Raw genomic sequence first — 17,634 nt, forward strand, 5'->3', positions numbered from 1 at the left:
TGCAATAACTGCAGTTATTTAAGGTAGTAAAATACCAGAGTAGCAAAGCCATTCTTTTCAACGGTGGCATTAAATTATTGTGTACATCAGTATGTAGGGTAACACTTTGGAATGGTGCCTTTGCTTTAGTTTTAATACTTGCACGAATAGCATATTTGAAGTAGAAAGCTTAATTTAGTTGAGAAATATTTGACAAAATGTTGGAAGTGCAAGCAGGCAGTTAAATTAGACTGGATACGCATAACTGCAACCAATACAGTTCCTAAAATTGCTCATATCTCAAGAGTAAAATTGGTGGCGTAGGCAGGTTTTTTTTCAGGTGAGTGCAAGAATTCAGGTTACTTTCCTTGTTCTCAAGTAAACTAACAGATGGCCTGAGTCATCTGTCTGATAGAAGTGCAGTCTTTAGTTAGCACTTTATTTGTGACAGTTGCAAGTAATTTTTGGACGGGTTGTTTCTGCCCACCTGATATGGAATCTGACAACTGGTTTGCCCTCAAGGTCTCTGGGTAGTTTAGTGAATTATTTTGATAGTAAAAGTATAAGTCTTTAAAAGGTTACTGTGTGAATGGAGGGTGTGGGAATCAGAATACAAATTTTTTAGAAAAAGCTATTTATGACCATCTTAGCAATTATGTTGTCAGCCTCTAAAAATTAGAAACAGTCTGGGAGCGTGTATAATTCAGGAATGCTCTCTGGAAGGGTATGTACAAGTTTTTTCTTGACTCTGATTCAGGGCTTCACGTTATTTGGAGGTCAGAAAACAAGACCGAGTTAGTTAGCGTCCTGCTTCAGACCACTATATCGTAAAAGCCTTTTTTCTACGCTTCCATAAACAGGAGAGGAATTATTCTTCCGGCACCTGTTTTGGCGGATGCTTTGCTAGCACACTTTTGCCCTAAGTGACGTATGGTGGCGCTGCCTTAGGCATGTGATTGGAAATACTTAGTAATGAGAACTGCTTCTTGCCATGCCAGTGCATTTCATGCAGAACTATTATAGAAGTAGGTTACTGAACCACTGGATAGAGTCATTTGCTTTCATTACTAGAGGACAAATGTATTTGTGAAACAGAATTATTCCCTTCTTTACTTTGACCTTTCATCTAGAATTGCTCTTGACAGTTCATGCCTGCTTCCACTCAGCAGTGTAGAAATACATGTGCCAGCTCTCTAAACATCCAGACATATTTAGGTTTTAAGAGTGCTGTCGTGTTGAGAGAAAGCAGAAGATTTGTGTTTCTTATGTTTGATTCAAAAAATTTGACTTTTAGTAGTAGCTGAAAGTAAATGTAGCAGAGACAGAAGTCACACAAGCCTTGTTGAACAGCTTCTATATATTTAAGTAATTTTCGATAGTGCCTACCTCACTCCCCCACCCCATCCCTGCCTTTCCCTGCCAGTCCTTGTGAATTGTATAAAACTACCTTGTTTTCTTGGGCTGTTGGCACCTCTCTTGGGATTAATATGGGAGCAAAGCCCATATCTGTATCTGTCACTATTTAAACCTGCCAGATGAAAAGCCAGCGTTGTGTCCCTACTGTCCCTCCCCTGACCTAGCTTCCCATGTGTTCTCAAAAACCTGGAAAGGAACGAGGTTTGTATACAGCTTTTTTTGTTCAATAACATACAGAATCTTTTTTCCCTTTTAGAAATGGACGCGCTACCTTATTTTAACTTTCAAATTTTCCAACTTAAGAAATAAAAACATATATCTAAGTAACTGAGTTGGAAGTAGTTTTGCCTCGTTTTAAAATGGTCTGTACCAATACAAGTTTTAGAGGAAAATGTTGAGTTTTTTTTCAGATACTTGTAATTAATTGTTCTAATAGTTGATCAGCCTCTCCCCTACTATGACTTATTACAAGTCTCCTTCACTGTAGCTGTTTCATGGCTAATGTTTAAAAAGTTCCAAAAATGAATGTGAAAAGCATGCTTACTACTTTTTGACACTGTTACGCATGTGCTGCTCCTAATGTTATAGTTCTGTAGACACTTACGGGCAGCTTATGGAACTGCTCCTTGGGAGGCGATGTGACATTTTTCTGGGTTTACGGCCCAAATGCTAGTGACATCCTGGCGGAGAAAACGGGACTGTTCAATGTGATGTGAGATGAATTGTCAATCTACTTTGGATTAGTCTTTCCAGTTGAGCTGCTAGTAATAAGCACATGTTTTGGGGATCAATGCACAAGTTACTGTGAGGAGTTGAAGTAAGATTCTCTTGCTCTCCGTGAGTAATCTTTAGGCAGGGCTCATTAAAAGAGAACACGATCAATATTCATGCAAAAAAAAAATCTGCTCTTAGTTTCACATATTGAAAATTCTCCAGGCAAAGCTGGCTTATATAAAGGAAGAATAGTAAAAACTGTTTCAGTTTAGTCCAAAACTAGTATGCTTCTCTGCTAAGTGTGTAGGTTGCTGTTGTGGCTTTTTTCTTTTATTTTTTTTCTTTTTCTTTTTTGTGTTTTTTTTTTTTTAAATTATGGTAAAGAAAGGTGCTGACACCCAGTGAAGTATGGGGGGAGAGAAGTGGAAACTGATTGTACTCCAGAGGGTGGTACAAAAATGCTACTTTGCTGGACTGGTGTGCTGCCAGAAATAACTCTCTAAACTTGTAGTTTGCAGCACAAACAAGATTGGAAGGATTTTGTTTCAAATGTTCTCTCATTCTTCTGTTATTCTTCACAAATTTGAAACTTCAGTTGCCTGAATCAGGTTACAAAGTAATCTATACTTATTGCAAATTCCATAAAGAAGGTGAGGTGTGGTGGTTGTGTGTTCTGAGCGTACTAGCCGTCTAGTTTAAAAAATAGAGTTTTAAAACTCGGAATTTAGCAGAATAGTAAAAGAACAAGACTAATCATCGGTATAGCTAAAGCCTCAATTATGCCTTAGTTGCGGTTTTATAGCAACTAGAGAAATATTTTAATTTTCTTTCTAGAGGAAATAAATTTCTATGTATGTGTTATTCTCCTTAAAGCAACTTCCTAAAATATAGTTTTAATACTTAAAATTTTTTTAGGCCACTGACTGCTGTCACTTTATTGCAAGTTACCGTACGGTGATACCAGATTTTTAACTGAAACACTTTGAAGGGCACGTTGTTAAGGGAATGTTTTATTGGGGTCTCGTCTGGCTACAGGTAAATGCTTTTATATTTCAGTTGTATAGACCAGTATATGTCTTCATATGTGGTCATATCTGCTAGAATTGTGTATTTTGTGGAGACTTCCATTGAAGTTGCGTTTTTTCTTATTGTATGGGATTGAAAATGCAAATGCTAAATGGGAAGATGATTAGGATTCTGTTGTAGTTCAAGTATTTCCAACAAAATTTTCAATACTGCTGTATTAGTGGTATTTTTACTGGCATTGGTGGAAAGAGGCGGTTGGTATTTTTAGGTTCTGTTCAGCTTTCTGGTTGGCTTTGCAAATCTGACTTGCGCATATGCTCTGAGTAAATCTGGGCCTTGAACCTGGTAGCGTTGCTGCTTGAAATTGCTTTTGTTAAATGTAAGTGTTTTTCAGGTACCAAGCTTCCAACTCTAGGCTAGCAAGGATTTTTTTTTTCTAGCTATTGTAGATGTTTGTGTCAATAATGCGTTACAATGAGCAATATGCTCATTGCTACTTGTTTTGAAAACTTGTTTTCTCTCTATATTTTCCCATTCTATAAAAATCTCTTTCCCCTTCTTTGCTTTCTTTTAAAAGCTTGGAGTCTTTTATAAACAGTGCACAGTGATGTGTACACCTTTTATGTCCTCTCCTATGCTGAACTCTTGCTGGTATTCAAGGAAAGTATATGATCCTTTTGGCAAACCTCAGTCCATTAAACAATGCTGACTCTTCTATAAAAGTACTCAAAGTTAATGGAACAGATTTTTTTTTTTAACTTGCTGGATTTGTACTTAAAATTGAACACAGTGAAGCTTACTAGAAAAATTGTACTGTGTTCTTGAACACATTTACAAAGCCCATTTTTAGAAAACTGCAATTGGCTACTGTGGATTAAGTTAAATGGACTTTACAACTTCAGAATAAACATTGTTATCTATTGTCTGAAATAGATGGTGTGGCCAGACTGACAAAACAGTGAAATCTAATTCAAGTGAACCTAATTATGGCAGAGATAATAAGTCAAGGTAGTGAATAACAGCACTGTTACGAAAATGATCAGTGCTGAAGCTCAGCATTTGTATGTGTAAGTATAAGCACGGAACATATTACTTAAGAGCAGGCATAGTTTGGTTGTAGTTATGTACTACTTTAGCAAAAATACTGGGTTTTTTTGTTTTTTTTTGTTTGAAATTAGGTTTAAAGGTACTTTTTTTTTTTTCTAGTTCGGAATATTCCTGCTTTGATAGGTGTCTCTGAATATAGTCAGAACTCAAGCAACTATTATATTTTAATTTATTGTTATACACTGATGTATTTAGTTGAATCGCGGTCGTGTGAGTAGAGCAGGAGGACGGTGCAGAAAGTAGCCGATACATACACACGCTGAATGGAGATACAAAGTGTGTGAAATATGTTTTGAACACAGGACTGCCTTCCTAGTCAGATATGAACCATCTGGTCTGAAACAGAGTATGGAGACAGTAGTCACTGTGTATAGTAATCAATACTTTTCTCTTGGTTAGAGCCTGCTGTTTGGGGGGTGAGTGAAGACATGGAAACCCTATCCAGTTAAATGTTCTTCTGACCAAGAGAAGGCTGAGGAGATAGGTTAATCTTAGAAAGCTAGCAGGGAATCTGTGTCTAATCAAGAGTAGAAGGAAGAGCAGATGAACAGCTAGAGCACTCAAGCAGTAAGTTGTTGCTAATAAACTTAGGCAGAAGTTGAATCCAGTACTTCAGCTGCTTCTTCAGTGTTACATGTTTTGGAGAGTAATTGAGCATCAGGTTTCATAGCATTTCAGTGGTCTCATTGGGTTTTTAGCTACTGTCTGGAAATACAGTAGTGAGTTTCAGATGAAAATTTTGACTTGAGATTGAGGGAGAAGACCAAAGCATCAAATACATAAAATAAGTAAATTAAACAAATTTTGCACCCTAAAGATCTTGTGCTGTAATCTGAAGGATTGTGGTAGTACCATTGTCCTAGTTTCCACAATATGGTGTGATGAGTCTAGTAGCCTTTAGTTTAGTGATCAGCTCAGTTAACTGCATCATATATGAATTATACTCAAAATTATTACTGCTGAACTTTACATCTGACCTTACAACTAAGTTGTGAGGTGCAGAAATCTGGACTGCTGGGTTCAGGGACTTCATTTTGTATTTTGCCAATATCTTAGAGTAGTCTTTTCATAAAGTTTCGAAGAATAGTGCATCTCTGGCTTCTTGGTTTGGCATACTATAAAGGCAACTTTAAAACCAGAGCGTATTCCTGTATATTTTTTATTTGCTGTACATTTCTTATTCACTGATAGAACAGTTCTGTGTTCCTGTAATTGCCACGGTTTCCAACAGTAGCTAAATCCATGAATGGATGACAGTAAGATAAACACAAAGGTTGTCTCGCAGATTATGAATACTGTTGCTGTAACTGTGTTGCTCTAAGGATATAAAGAGGAAAAAGGTTTTATAAGGAGAGGCAATACCTTTTATTAGATCAACTGCTGCAGTGGTGGGGAACAGGACAACAGGCAAGCTTTTAGACAATCAAGTGCTGAGTTCCTGAGAAAGTTATTCAATTCTTTGGAGACACCATGTGGAGATTTTGTACTGTGTGGATTGTTGGAGGCATGTTGCAGATACAGGTGAATGTTGCTGTGTGTTTTATTTTTTATAGGTAGCTCATAGTTTTGATGTCTGACCTAGTAGCAATATTTGGTGTAATTCTTATTTCAAAGAATACGGAACTAGGTGCTTGAAAACAGGTAAGCAGCTGTAGGATACTATTTAAATTTCAATTTGTTTTTGCATTACTCTGCAAACATGATGTCTGAATAGAGGAAGTAGAGATTGCATTGCAGAGAAAAATGTCAAAAAGTAAAACTGTGAAAATACTTTTCATATGTTACTGTTCCCGTGTGAAGGTGTATTTTCCTTTGAAGCATCTGACTACTGCGGATCACTGGGGAAAAAAAAATGCTTGGAGTGCCTTGTTTGAGGAGCCCATCTGTGTTATTTTTGTGGGGATGTGGTCTTGGTTACTAGTGTGACTTGTGTATAGTAAGTCTGTAAGATGCAGATAAAAGTGGATTGCATTGCAAGGTTGTATCTTTAGACATGACTAATGCTTAATAATTTTTAGTAGGATTTTATTTTGGCCCTGTTGAAGCCCCTAGTTAGTCATCACAGGATAGAAGAGTGTACAGTTAAACCAGTTCTGAATACTCTGAATATTTTGCCTTCAATGCATGTGCAGCCTTTTCTTAGGGCAAATGGATGCAAAACAAGCAACCTCTCCTCTTGCGCTCCTCCCTGCTCCAACAATAAAAAGAAACACTCTTCCTGATGCGTACTGTTAACCTCTCTGTGCTGCCCGTGTATGAAGGTGTTCATTTGTTTACGATTCCCAATATTTGATGCACAATCTTCACCTCCGATCAGGTAGCTGATTTCTGTCTGGTCTGTTCTGTGGCTCACTAGTTGTGAATAAAGAGGGAGAGAAGTGACTGTATGGCATGAGAAATCCTTAGCTGTTTTGGATTGGGAAGTGTTTGTAAGCTTGTTCGTTAATGGTATGTTTTACGTTATCCAGGTCTTACATGGTAAGGCCTTCATAACTTCTTTTCTTAACTTGCTCTTCTACATAAATTGCACATATTTTGTAAGTGATGTTAGGATGAAGACTGAGCTGTTAGTATAACTCTTAGGAATGCTTTCAGGTTTGGTGATTTATATAATGGCAATCTCAGTATTCAACATCCATATAATTGAAATTTTTTCCTTCTGAATTGAGCTTCCTGTCTTCAAGTATGTCTGCAATTGGGGTGGGTGTAGGGAGCGGACTCACCCCAAGGCCCAGTCATTAGAGATTTTGGTTGTAACTCTCAGGGAGCTTACCATGGTCTTGTCTGGGATGGGGAGGATGTTTAAAAAAACCCAAAAACCAAAAAACTGAGAGAGGAATCTCCCCAATTTGGTGTTGCATATTTTCATAAAACTTACGATGTATCAATATATCAATTTCCCAACCAGCTGAGCGATCATAATTTTCCTGTTCTTCGGGGAAGGGGGAGACACTTTATGCAATTCATACTGTCTTACAAAAAACTTTCTCTCCCGTGAAGAACACAGTTCAGATGTCCACATGTAGTTTAGCTTCAAAATTCATAACAGATCTTAAATTCAAAGTAGTTTGGGTTGATACTTATTTTTATTTGTTTGCAAAACACAACCAGTGCCCCAAACAAACACACACAACACGAACAAAACAAAGCAAAACTACTTAGAAATAAAGCCATAGGCTTTTCTTCTAGAATTTGAGAGCTTTAATTTTTTTTACATAGTATGACAAAAATCTGGTATAAAATCATGAAACCATTCCACGTTTAAGAATGGAAATTTTATGCATCTAAGAACTTTTTATTGGACATTACTATAGAATTAAAATGTTGCCGGCCATATGCACTGTAGCAATGACTTTTCTCTCAGCAGCACCATACCCTACAACCATATAAATATACAGAATCATTTTAATGTAAAACACAGTAAGTGCTGGACATAGCATCTTGGTTAGCTTGGTGACGAGGGTAATGGTTATGCCGTGGATGTTCTGTTTCTCAGGAAGACTGGGGTTAATTGTAGCTTGGCAAGTAAAAAAAAAAAAAGTTCCATATTGTTTTTCTGCGGTAGATTCCTGTTGCTATGCAACAAACAGACTGTCACTTAGTACAGGATATGTTAAATTTGTATTCCCGGCACATATCTCTGCACGTTCATTTTATACTTTAACAGGAGGGTATGGTTCTGACTTCCTGTAGGACTGTAGTATGAAGTATATATTTGACTTTCTATTCTGGTGCTTGCTGTAGCTGCGGTGACGTCAGCGTACTTGCAGAGCCTTTCTTTGTTTTCGGATGGATGGGACACCTGTGCGACACAATCAGGCTTCCAACCAGACAAAAAGGGGCGGTGGTTATCTTCCCCGAGGTGGGATGGCATTGCCAAGCAACATGTTAAGACTTCAAAAGGGAGAAATTTCTTGTATGGAAAAAATCTTAGGCTATGAATTCTGAAAACCTTTAAATGTGATGCAGAGAAAGTTAATGCAGATGGCACTGTATGAATCTTCAAACCAAAAGATCCAGTTAATTTTTAACGATTAGAATTAACTTTGATATTTGAATGTGTTGATACCTCCCCTCCCTACCTCCCCACTCCCCCCAGTGCTAAAACCAACCAATCTCAGCATCCAAACTCTTTACGTTCGCTCTAGATGGATTCTGGAATAAATGTTCAGGGCGTGTTTGGGAAAATTATCTTCTATGGCTCTGGAACCAGTAATTAAGTAATAGACAAATGACAACATCTGGTAAGGCATTATTTTATAATCTAGTTAGACTTCCGTAGTGGAAAAGAAGGCAAAAACAGTATTTGAAAGCTAGAATGATGTTAATGTGATCTTTGTTTCAAAGGCTGTCATGCAATATAGATGGCTGAAATACAGAAACTTGAAAGCTGTGGATTTTTAATACTGTGCTTTTAGGAATAAAATGCATGCATTGTGTCTTACGTGCTATGACGTTCATCCTATGTAATAATCCGTCTTATTTTAAGCAGTTCTCTGAGTTTTGTTGTGGATTTTGAAAGCCCACTTACAAAATCTAAGCTGAAATTAAGTTAGATGCTAAAATTAGCAGGTCAAATACTGTCACTTTTTCTGCTCTTAGAATTTAAATATGCCATTGTCTAACATCTCGTTAAATTGTCAGTCTGAAGCAGATTTGTAAGTAGCTGTTTTTTAATGTTATTGTAAATTTACCGATGTGTGGCTTCTTAATAAAGCAGAAGTCAAAATGAAGTTAGGAGAGATTCGAAACATCTCCCAGTACTGTTCTCTTGCTCGTTTTGCCTCTAATATATAAAGCATCATTAAAGGAGCAAGCAGCCTTTAATAATACCATTTTCTTTCTTGTAGTCTGCTGCTTAATTCAGAGCTCAGTGCCAGAGCACTGCATGCCTGTTCCCAGGCAGACCCAATAAAAACCGTTTCTCTGTGTACACAAAGAGAACCTGATGGAACCTAAAAAAAAAAAATTCTTAGGGCATTCTATATTTGGTGAGATCAAACCTGAGCTCTGTTGCAGGGAAATGATTTAAAGACATGGATGGGGATGCCTGGGGGCTTTTTGCTTTCTGTTTTGGGAAGGGGAATCCTTGCTTCTGTTGCAGAACTGTTTGGCAAGAATGAGAATACTGCCTGTGGCTTTCAATGCTATGATGATTTGTTTTAATGGTATCTTTTGGCACAGGAAACAGTAGGGATTTGTAAGACTGCCTCCTCTTCTTGAGGAGGGGGGCAGAAAATAATTTAATTGTGAAGCTAACAGTTTTGTGAAATTAACTTATTTTAATGTGTAGAATGGAGAAGTTCTAGAATATGCACAGGAAATTGGGAAATTTGAGATGTAAGTTAAGTAGTGCATTGGTAGGCTACTTAGGTAAATCTTAAAGGCACTCAAAGTAGAAAATGGATGTTCTAAAACCACTCTGGTTATAGGACAAAGAGCATTTAAAGTTAAATGCTTTAAAAACTAATCAATTTATTTTTATCTTCAGGTATCTAAACTACCCCTCCACTTTTATCTGATTGGACCCTAAATCCAACTGTAATGTTGTGGGAGTAATCTCTTAATTTCAATTATCATGTAGCCCACCCTCTCCTTTTTTCTCCAGGTCTGGTAACAGCAATGATTTTGCTGACAGCATCCAGGGCTAATGAAAATCTCCACAGAAATTTTCCAAGTATAACTTTGGGATGGAGAGGTAAATGATTGACAGCAAAAATTAACAGCTAGGAACAAACACTGTTTAAAATATTTTTTTTTTCCTTTTGTTCCCTGCCATCTTTTCTTCCTTACTTTTATTTTTTTACTTTGAGGAGTTTGTACTGTTGTGCTTCATAGTATAATGGAGTAGCAATCCAAAATGAGCAAAAAGATGCAGCAGGTAAAGTAACAATCCATTTCCATGTTAATGGTTGCCAGATGAAAGTAATCAGCGTATGGGTAGTGCATACTATTTTGATTTCTTTTTTTTTCCTTAAGCTCAGGTGCTATGCTGCTATAAATAGGGCTATTACAAAATAGTCAGCTTTTCATACCCATCATCTTCCCCCCCCAAACTGAAATTAAATTGGGGCAAATCCTGTAGATTTGATACAAGTAGTCCAAAGTTCTGTTTGGCTGTTGAAAAGCAAATACATTCCTTATGTATGTGTGCTCAGTCACACTAGCCTACCAGCCCTTGGTCATTAATTAATATCTGTATGCATACACTATATGCAGAATTATGTAAAAAGAATGTGGAAGCATGTGAACGATTACATGCTATTTTTCCTTCCCTACAATAGAGGCTGGATTCTGGTTTGCAGAAAAAATTAGATTGTGGTTTGCAGGCTGCTTTTTTTTTTGTTTTGGGTTGTCTTTCTCTGTTGCAGAGGTTGGAAAGTCTCTAATGAATGAGGTAGGGAACTGCTTGAAGATAAGATGATTTCATGGTCTCAGCTCAGTGTTTTCCGCAAGAACTGATTGCCTTTCCCCCCCGCCCCCAAAGAGTTTTTGTCCTTTGGTGCTGGTTGAGTTGTTCAGAGTTGTCAGGGATGTTCATTAGCAATGTCCTGACTTGTTTTCTTATTGACTAACTTAAGACTGTGGGCCTGATCTGTCAAAACATTAAATTATTCAGCATATACCCTAATCCTTCAAAGCACAGAGAACATTATATGGCCACTGAAGACAAAAGGCCCTAGATCATCTTGGATTAAATGATCAACATCAGAAGACTATTACACCAGTTACTGTGCTTCAGCTCTCCAATGGAGGAAGCAACTTCCCATCTGTTCCTCCTTTAATTTCCAACTTTTGCTAATTTCTTAAATAAGCGTGTTCAAGTTTGAAGCTCTCAAATGCTGTATTTTATGACACTGTGCTTAAACCATGAATAACTTCTGAATTTGGTATTCAGAACAAGTTTTGATTAATGTGCAAAATTGTCACTACACATTGAATAATGAAGAAACCTACTAGCTGTTCATTTACTCCTCAGTCCATCTTTCCTAAGTCAGAGGTAGTCTGAGAAAAAAGGTGGGAGGAGCGAGAGGAGTAAGTATATAACTAAGATTTTTAATAGTTTTACAACCATAAGTCACTCATATATAAGCAACCAGCACTTCTAGTCATTCTTACCTCTTGTACTTTTTTTTTAACTCTGAAGGTTATTTTTTAAACATACTGTGTAATTTCTCGGGTTCTTTAAAAAATGAAATAATAAGCCAAACATAATGTGCCATGATACTTGAAATATGCATGGATTTGGAACAGCTAGATTCTCAACCGCTTGTGCTACCTAAAATCAGTAACTCTTGGTAGTTCTTGTCCTGTTGGTAGAGCATGCATGTGAAGGAAGCTGAAACTGTGATTGCAACAGTGTGTACTTACCAGAGGGGAACACTGTAACTCTAGGAATCTACGTTCTGCTCATACTGTGCTTAATCAGAGTCACTAACTTCAACCAAACTAAGACCCATCAATATTTACTCGTCGTTTTTTATGATAGGACTAGGAAGAACCTTGACACTTAGCTCATGGTCTAACCCACAGAAAACACTAGAACAATGTGGCTTTTTCTGAAGATGCTTTGAATTGGTCTATCTTGATCTCTCCTTCATCATATAACTAAAAGACAGGTAATGTTCACCTGTCTTATATAATGGGACAGTCCACTTAGGTGACTTCTTTCAGATACTTGGAGGTGCAACTGCTCTATAATGAATGATGGAATGGGTCACTTCTATGTGTTTTGGCTACATGGCAGATGCAGGCCTGGTTATTAAGGAGGGAGGTGTTGTGGCACCCCCAGAGCAGCAAGGAACAGGTTTTCAAAATAACTGTACATGTTCTCTGGCTATATCTTGGGAGGCTCTGGGGAAAAATGATGCCATGGAGCAGTCTGGGCAGACAGATTTTTCTTGCAGGCTCTGGTCTGTAGGCTGCAGTTTGGGCACTTCAGTTAAATGTATCTTTAATCTGAGATGGTATCGCCTCTATCAGGAAACTTACTCCCATTCTGAATTATCTTTGTAGTTTTTGTCTCACTACGTGATTTAAATCTTTCTTTCTGTATATTAAGGCTTCCATACCCACTAACTGTGAACAGTAGAGAACAGTTTATTCTCCTCTTTGAAGCTACCTCTAGTGTATGTGAGGGTTTATGTTTCTCCTAAGTCTTTTCCAGATTAAAATCACCAATTTCATTAGTGTTTCATTGTGGGATGTTTTTTAGACCTCCTGCCAGTTGTCACTCTCCTCTTGGTCTACATCATTTGGAAGCCAAGGCTGATTGTTGTCTAGTCTGTCATGTATTGATTTACATCTGTTCACTGGAATATATCTAAATGTGGACCTGAACTTTTTTCTTCTCCAGTCACTTTTCCAGTATGCCGGTATTATTCAGAATTCTTACCCTGTCCTTCTTTCTGCTTGCATCTTCTTCTGGGCTTCTGTCCTCTCTAATGATAGCAAGCATACTCTTCCATTTCTTTATGGTTCTGCTGCAGCACAGGCATCGCAAAACTGCACTTGATGTATTTTCTCCGAGTGTAGCATCGATAGCTGCTATCTGAATATGGTTTTCAAAACTCCTTTCTGCTCTCCTTACAGTAATTTTTGTGTATATCTTTCTTATGAAAATGCCCTGTAAATTCTGTCAAGAACCAAGTCATACTACAGCATCTGCTACTTCTCTACGGTAATTAGCGTAGGACTCCAGAAGACCTAGAGGAAATTAAGCTTATTTGACATTATTAGTTCTTAAGTAACGTTGAAGATGTATTTGTTACCTGTTAGCAGGTTTTTACTAATAGTTTGTACTGCTGTTTTTCTTAGGATTCAAGTTAAACATAGGAACTTTATAAACCTGACAGCTTGCTTCCTTTCCCATTCAGAACCTCACATCTGCTCTGAGAGGTAACCCCTGGGCCACAGGCTTCTGCAAATCTGATCGACATCCCTCCATGGTCTGAAAATACAGTGGTAGTAATTTCAGGGAAAATTTTGCTGAGTCTCTCCTCAGCTTGGAATGGAATCTGTTCAGTCTAAGCCCGACAACTGCAATCTTCTGAAAACTCAGGCTTGTAGCTATGACATTCAGGGTTTTCTCATGGGGAAAAAAATCCATCGTAGATGCAGACACAGTATACAAAGAAGTCATCTGTCGTGGCTGAACCTTGTAAACTTTTACACAGTTGAAAACATGACCTTTGTAAAAAGCAGCGTGGAACATTCTGTTGCTAGCATCACTAATAGTATCACAGAGAAAAGACTGAAGTGTGAAGAGTGAGAATGGTATGAGATTCCTTCGTAATGTTCGAGGCATCGCGTCAAGAAGGATTACCCTCTTGTAGGGTAGGGTAATAACTCCAAATACTCCTACTTGGAGTAAAGACTCCAAGTAGGGTATAACAGTTTGTGGGGTAAGCTGTTGGGCTACAGCCTACTGATAATAACCTAAAAGAGGGGAGGAGGTTGGTTTTGCAGGAATAACCCTCTTTTTTACCATAAACTCTTGCCTTGCTATGGTTACACAATTGCACTATGTTTCAGATTCCGTTCCCTTACCTGTGGTACCAGTGTGTCGTAGGCACCTGATTAAAATCCTTTCTGTTTGACCCAGGCTGTTGTTTGCTGCATGCTGCAGTGGATTGTAGCAGAGTTCTGTACTGAATCTAAAATGCTTGAACTTGCTCTGACTTTCAGGAGAAACTCCAGGTTTTCATCAGAATAAGGTATATTGTCATAACAGGAATCTACATACTTCAAGGAAGTCTAGTGCTTTGGAGAATATTTTGTGTCAGTATGTTCTTCTCCTACAGTATAAGCTAATTGTTTTTAGAGCAAAATGTTTTACTTGAAAATAAATCTCTGATCGAAGCTGTTTTGTTTTGTACCATGAGAGTTAATTTTGCTGAGATGTAATTAGCAGTAGTCGTGGCTTCTGCACCTAGCAAAAATACTACCTGAAAAGATAGGCACAGTTTGCCTTCTTTGTACACAGCTTATTTGTGTTTCATAACAGTCTGAAAGTGTTGGAAACGCTGCTATGCAGGGTTGTCAAATACTAATTTTCTCTGTAGCTAGTTGGTACACTTAGGGGATAAGCTCTTAAACTGGTAATCATGGATTACTTCTAGAAGCTAGCTGAATTTTCATTAACAATTTCCAGTATGACAACTTCTGTCTGCAAAATGGCTCAAAAATGTGGAAACCTTTTTCATTTTGCTTTTCTTTTGTGTTGCAACAAGCTACTACTTGTAGTTATGGTCTTCTCATGGAGTTCCTTTAATCTACTGTACACTGCTGAGTATCTTTAGGTTTAAGTGAGTAACTCCATGCTGCTTGTCTCCCTATTGGATGTTAGGCTTAAAATGTGTCATAGATAATATGGAAGAACAGATCAAAAAGGGAATGGGAGTGGGGAGAGTGTCCAGTCTTTTTATCCAGCTCTAGCGAATGCATGTGCAGAAAGAATTTAACTTACTGTACTAAGTAAAATCTAGAGGTGCGAAGTAAGTGACCGTTTTTCTTAGCAGTAGTATCACGTTCCTTTCAAAAAATGAGCGCTGCTTTTCACTCCCACCTGTACATCTTAACTAGCAGGGCCAGCAAAGGCACAAATGAAAATCTGAAATAGATACTTGCATTTTAAACCTCTGTCAGTGGAGTTCTTAACGAAACAAATGCTTTCTCTGTTCACTTGGCAGTCCTTGTCTTTCTGTTAGCTCAGCCTGCCAAGTGCACTTTCCAGATGATTACTGTAGGGTTACAGATACCTGTAGATGGGATGATCAGGAGAACATCCACAAGGCAGTCTTTATAGCTTGGGTTTGTAGCCCAGAGGTCGTGGAGCTGCTACCAAAAATTTTAATAGGGTAAAGAGGTCTTGGTTGGTAGTGGAGTTTTCAAACTTGTGTTAATGCATATAGCCATTCTCCTTGTTTTCTGTGTTTTCCCTCAATAACTTAGCTCAGTTCAGGGTTTTGGAACTTAATTATGTTTGGTCAAAATAAATGTTGTTTATGAAACTTTTTATCTCATCTGTGCTTTGTCTAAACTTCAGTAAATGCTGATGAGCGATGTCTAGCACTTGCTAAAATTGTAGTTCATTGTGAGCTTTGTGGAAAACAGAAGCAGAATCCTATTTTTTGTCTAGAACTGTATATCTGCTTTTTTTGCTGTTATTCTTGTCTTAAAATTTTTGAAGTTAATTGAAGATTATTATTATTGAACATTATTTTTTGTAATGCCAATTAAAACTATTTAAAAAAATGCTGTTTTATTCTTATAAAGATCTTCAATTTTTTTTTTCCTGTGGTTGGGATTAACTGGACAAACTTCAGCTCAACTATCAATCCTAAATTCAGTTCGCATTTTTAAAGTTCTTTTATAGGTCTTGTTTGCAAAACAGGTTCTTGTCTAAAATGGGAGCTTTTGTTCCCTAGCTTTAGAATGTCTTGATCTACAGTTTAGGCAAAGCTTGGTCAGCTCAAACCACTTTAGAATCTATTTGCTTACACTCGTCTTCAGAGATTATAATTTAAAAAGCCATTTTTAAAAAGTCGCTGCAGGCTACAGAAACCCCAACACTTCCCCCAGTATTTCCCCAGTTTGGGGAGAACTTCAGTGACATAGCCTGTGTACTCCATGTGACCATGGCGAAAAATGCTGGGATTATTTGCAGCTCTGTTTGATGCGTGGAATGCACTGCATCTATTGTTAGCTCTCCAGCTGAAGCAAGAGCAGGAGTTGTTTTTCTCTTTTGACATTGTCTAGCCAGACCTGCTGCACTGCTGTATCGGTCTTGAGTAGTTAAAGGTGATAGCATGGGCAGACTTTCCATCCTTTTAGTAGCTGTGGGGGAGCTGAGATGTGGGAGACCATAATTTACGTGGTTGGTTTTGCTTTTAAATTCTTAAGATGACTGCAGGCAGTATATCTCTAGAAGCGTATAAAGTTGACTGTGTTCAGCTTTCCTGTTCGGTTTAGAGTCTTTTGGAAGTATAAATGCTCTTCCTGGGTAATTCCTTACCACGGAGATTAAACACTGTGTGTTTGTGTGTGATAGTAATGAGGACAAGACTGTTCACATCTAGCTTGTAAATACAACGGTGTCACTGACCCACATATGTGTGCTTCTTTGCTGTTGCCTGTTGCAGAAGAGATCATCATCTCTTTTTCTTTTTTTTTTTTTTCCACTTCGGTGTAGAATTTGGATACTGAACTCTTCACACATTGTGGAGTGCACACAGATCTGTTTGTTGTCTAAAATTCAGTCTTAGTCTGCATTGTACTTCAGCGTGTTGTCTTTTTAAATTTCTTATATCCGATAACATGCTATTAGAGGGGCATGTAACAATGCTTTTCTGATGTTGCTTGCTAACTAGAGAACAGGGCTTTTAGGGACTTGTAGGTTGAGTGTTTTGTTATGAAATACTAGGTAAGAATATATCAAAAGTAGTGTAGCAATAGATTACCTATGAAATCATGCAAATAGGTTTGAAAGCTGTTATATCTAAAATTAATGTCAGATTAAAAAAAGAAAGCTTGCAAAGATTTCCCCGGTGTTGATCTCTGGGCAGTATGGCTGTTTATTTAAACTGGGACTTCCTTCTGACTACTTAAAACAATAGAAAATGACTCTTAATCTAAAAGACTTTGCTTCCTATCTTAGATGTAACTCCCTTGATAACAAAACAAAGAAAACAGGATGTATAATTCAGACAAGGCAAATTTCAGAGTTCTAGGATTCCCTGGCCATGGAAGCAGTTAGGTTTTGTGTGAACTGGAGAGATTTCAGTATCAGAATAGCATTAAAAGAGAGAAGTGTCCTGCTGGGGCAGCCCAATGGTTGATCTAGTCCCATACTCTGTCCAGGAGAGTAGCAATAGGAGAAAATGCTTGGAAGAAACTACCTGCAGCCGCTTTGCGATCTCTTTTCATCCCCCTCTGCCAGCACCCTAGAATCCATTGTCTGATTTGAGACGTTTTGGAACATGCCTGTTGATTCCTTTTGTTATTATTTTTTTAAGAACCTGTTAATCCATGAATTCTTCTAATCCCTTTTGAGCTTGCTGATCTTATCTACCTCCATAACTTCCTGTAGCAACAAAGTCCAGAAATTCACTGTCTTTGTAACTTTTTAACCTTTAGGGTGGGAGGTATTGATGTTAAGTCAAATCAAAAGTTCAAATTTGGCAACTGTCTTCACTTTTTCCCCTCATTGTGAGTTCTGCTTCTGTTAAGCAGTCTGTTTCATGGTATGTAGTACAGTATAGTGAATTTATTTCTCTGCAAGTGAAATGAAAAGGAGGAGCAATCATGTTGCTTGTGCTACTGTAAGGCCAAAAGGGCATTGTTAATGTCCCTCAGTGTGGATTACATGGATATGCAGATGAAGTAGTTTAG

This window comes from Pygoscelis adeliae, unplaced genomic scaffold, assembly GCF_000699105.1.
Source record: "Pygoscelis adeliae isolate BGI_AS28 unplaced genomic scaffold, ASM69910v1 Scaffold1, whole genome shotgun sequence".
In the NCBI taxonomy this organism is placed as follows: domain Eukaryota; kingdom Metazoa; phylum Chordata; class Aves; order Sphenisciformes; family Spheniscidae; genus Pygoscelis; species Pygoscelis adeliae.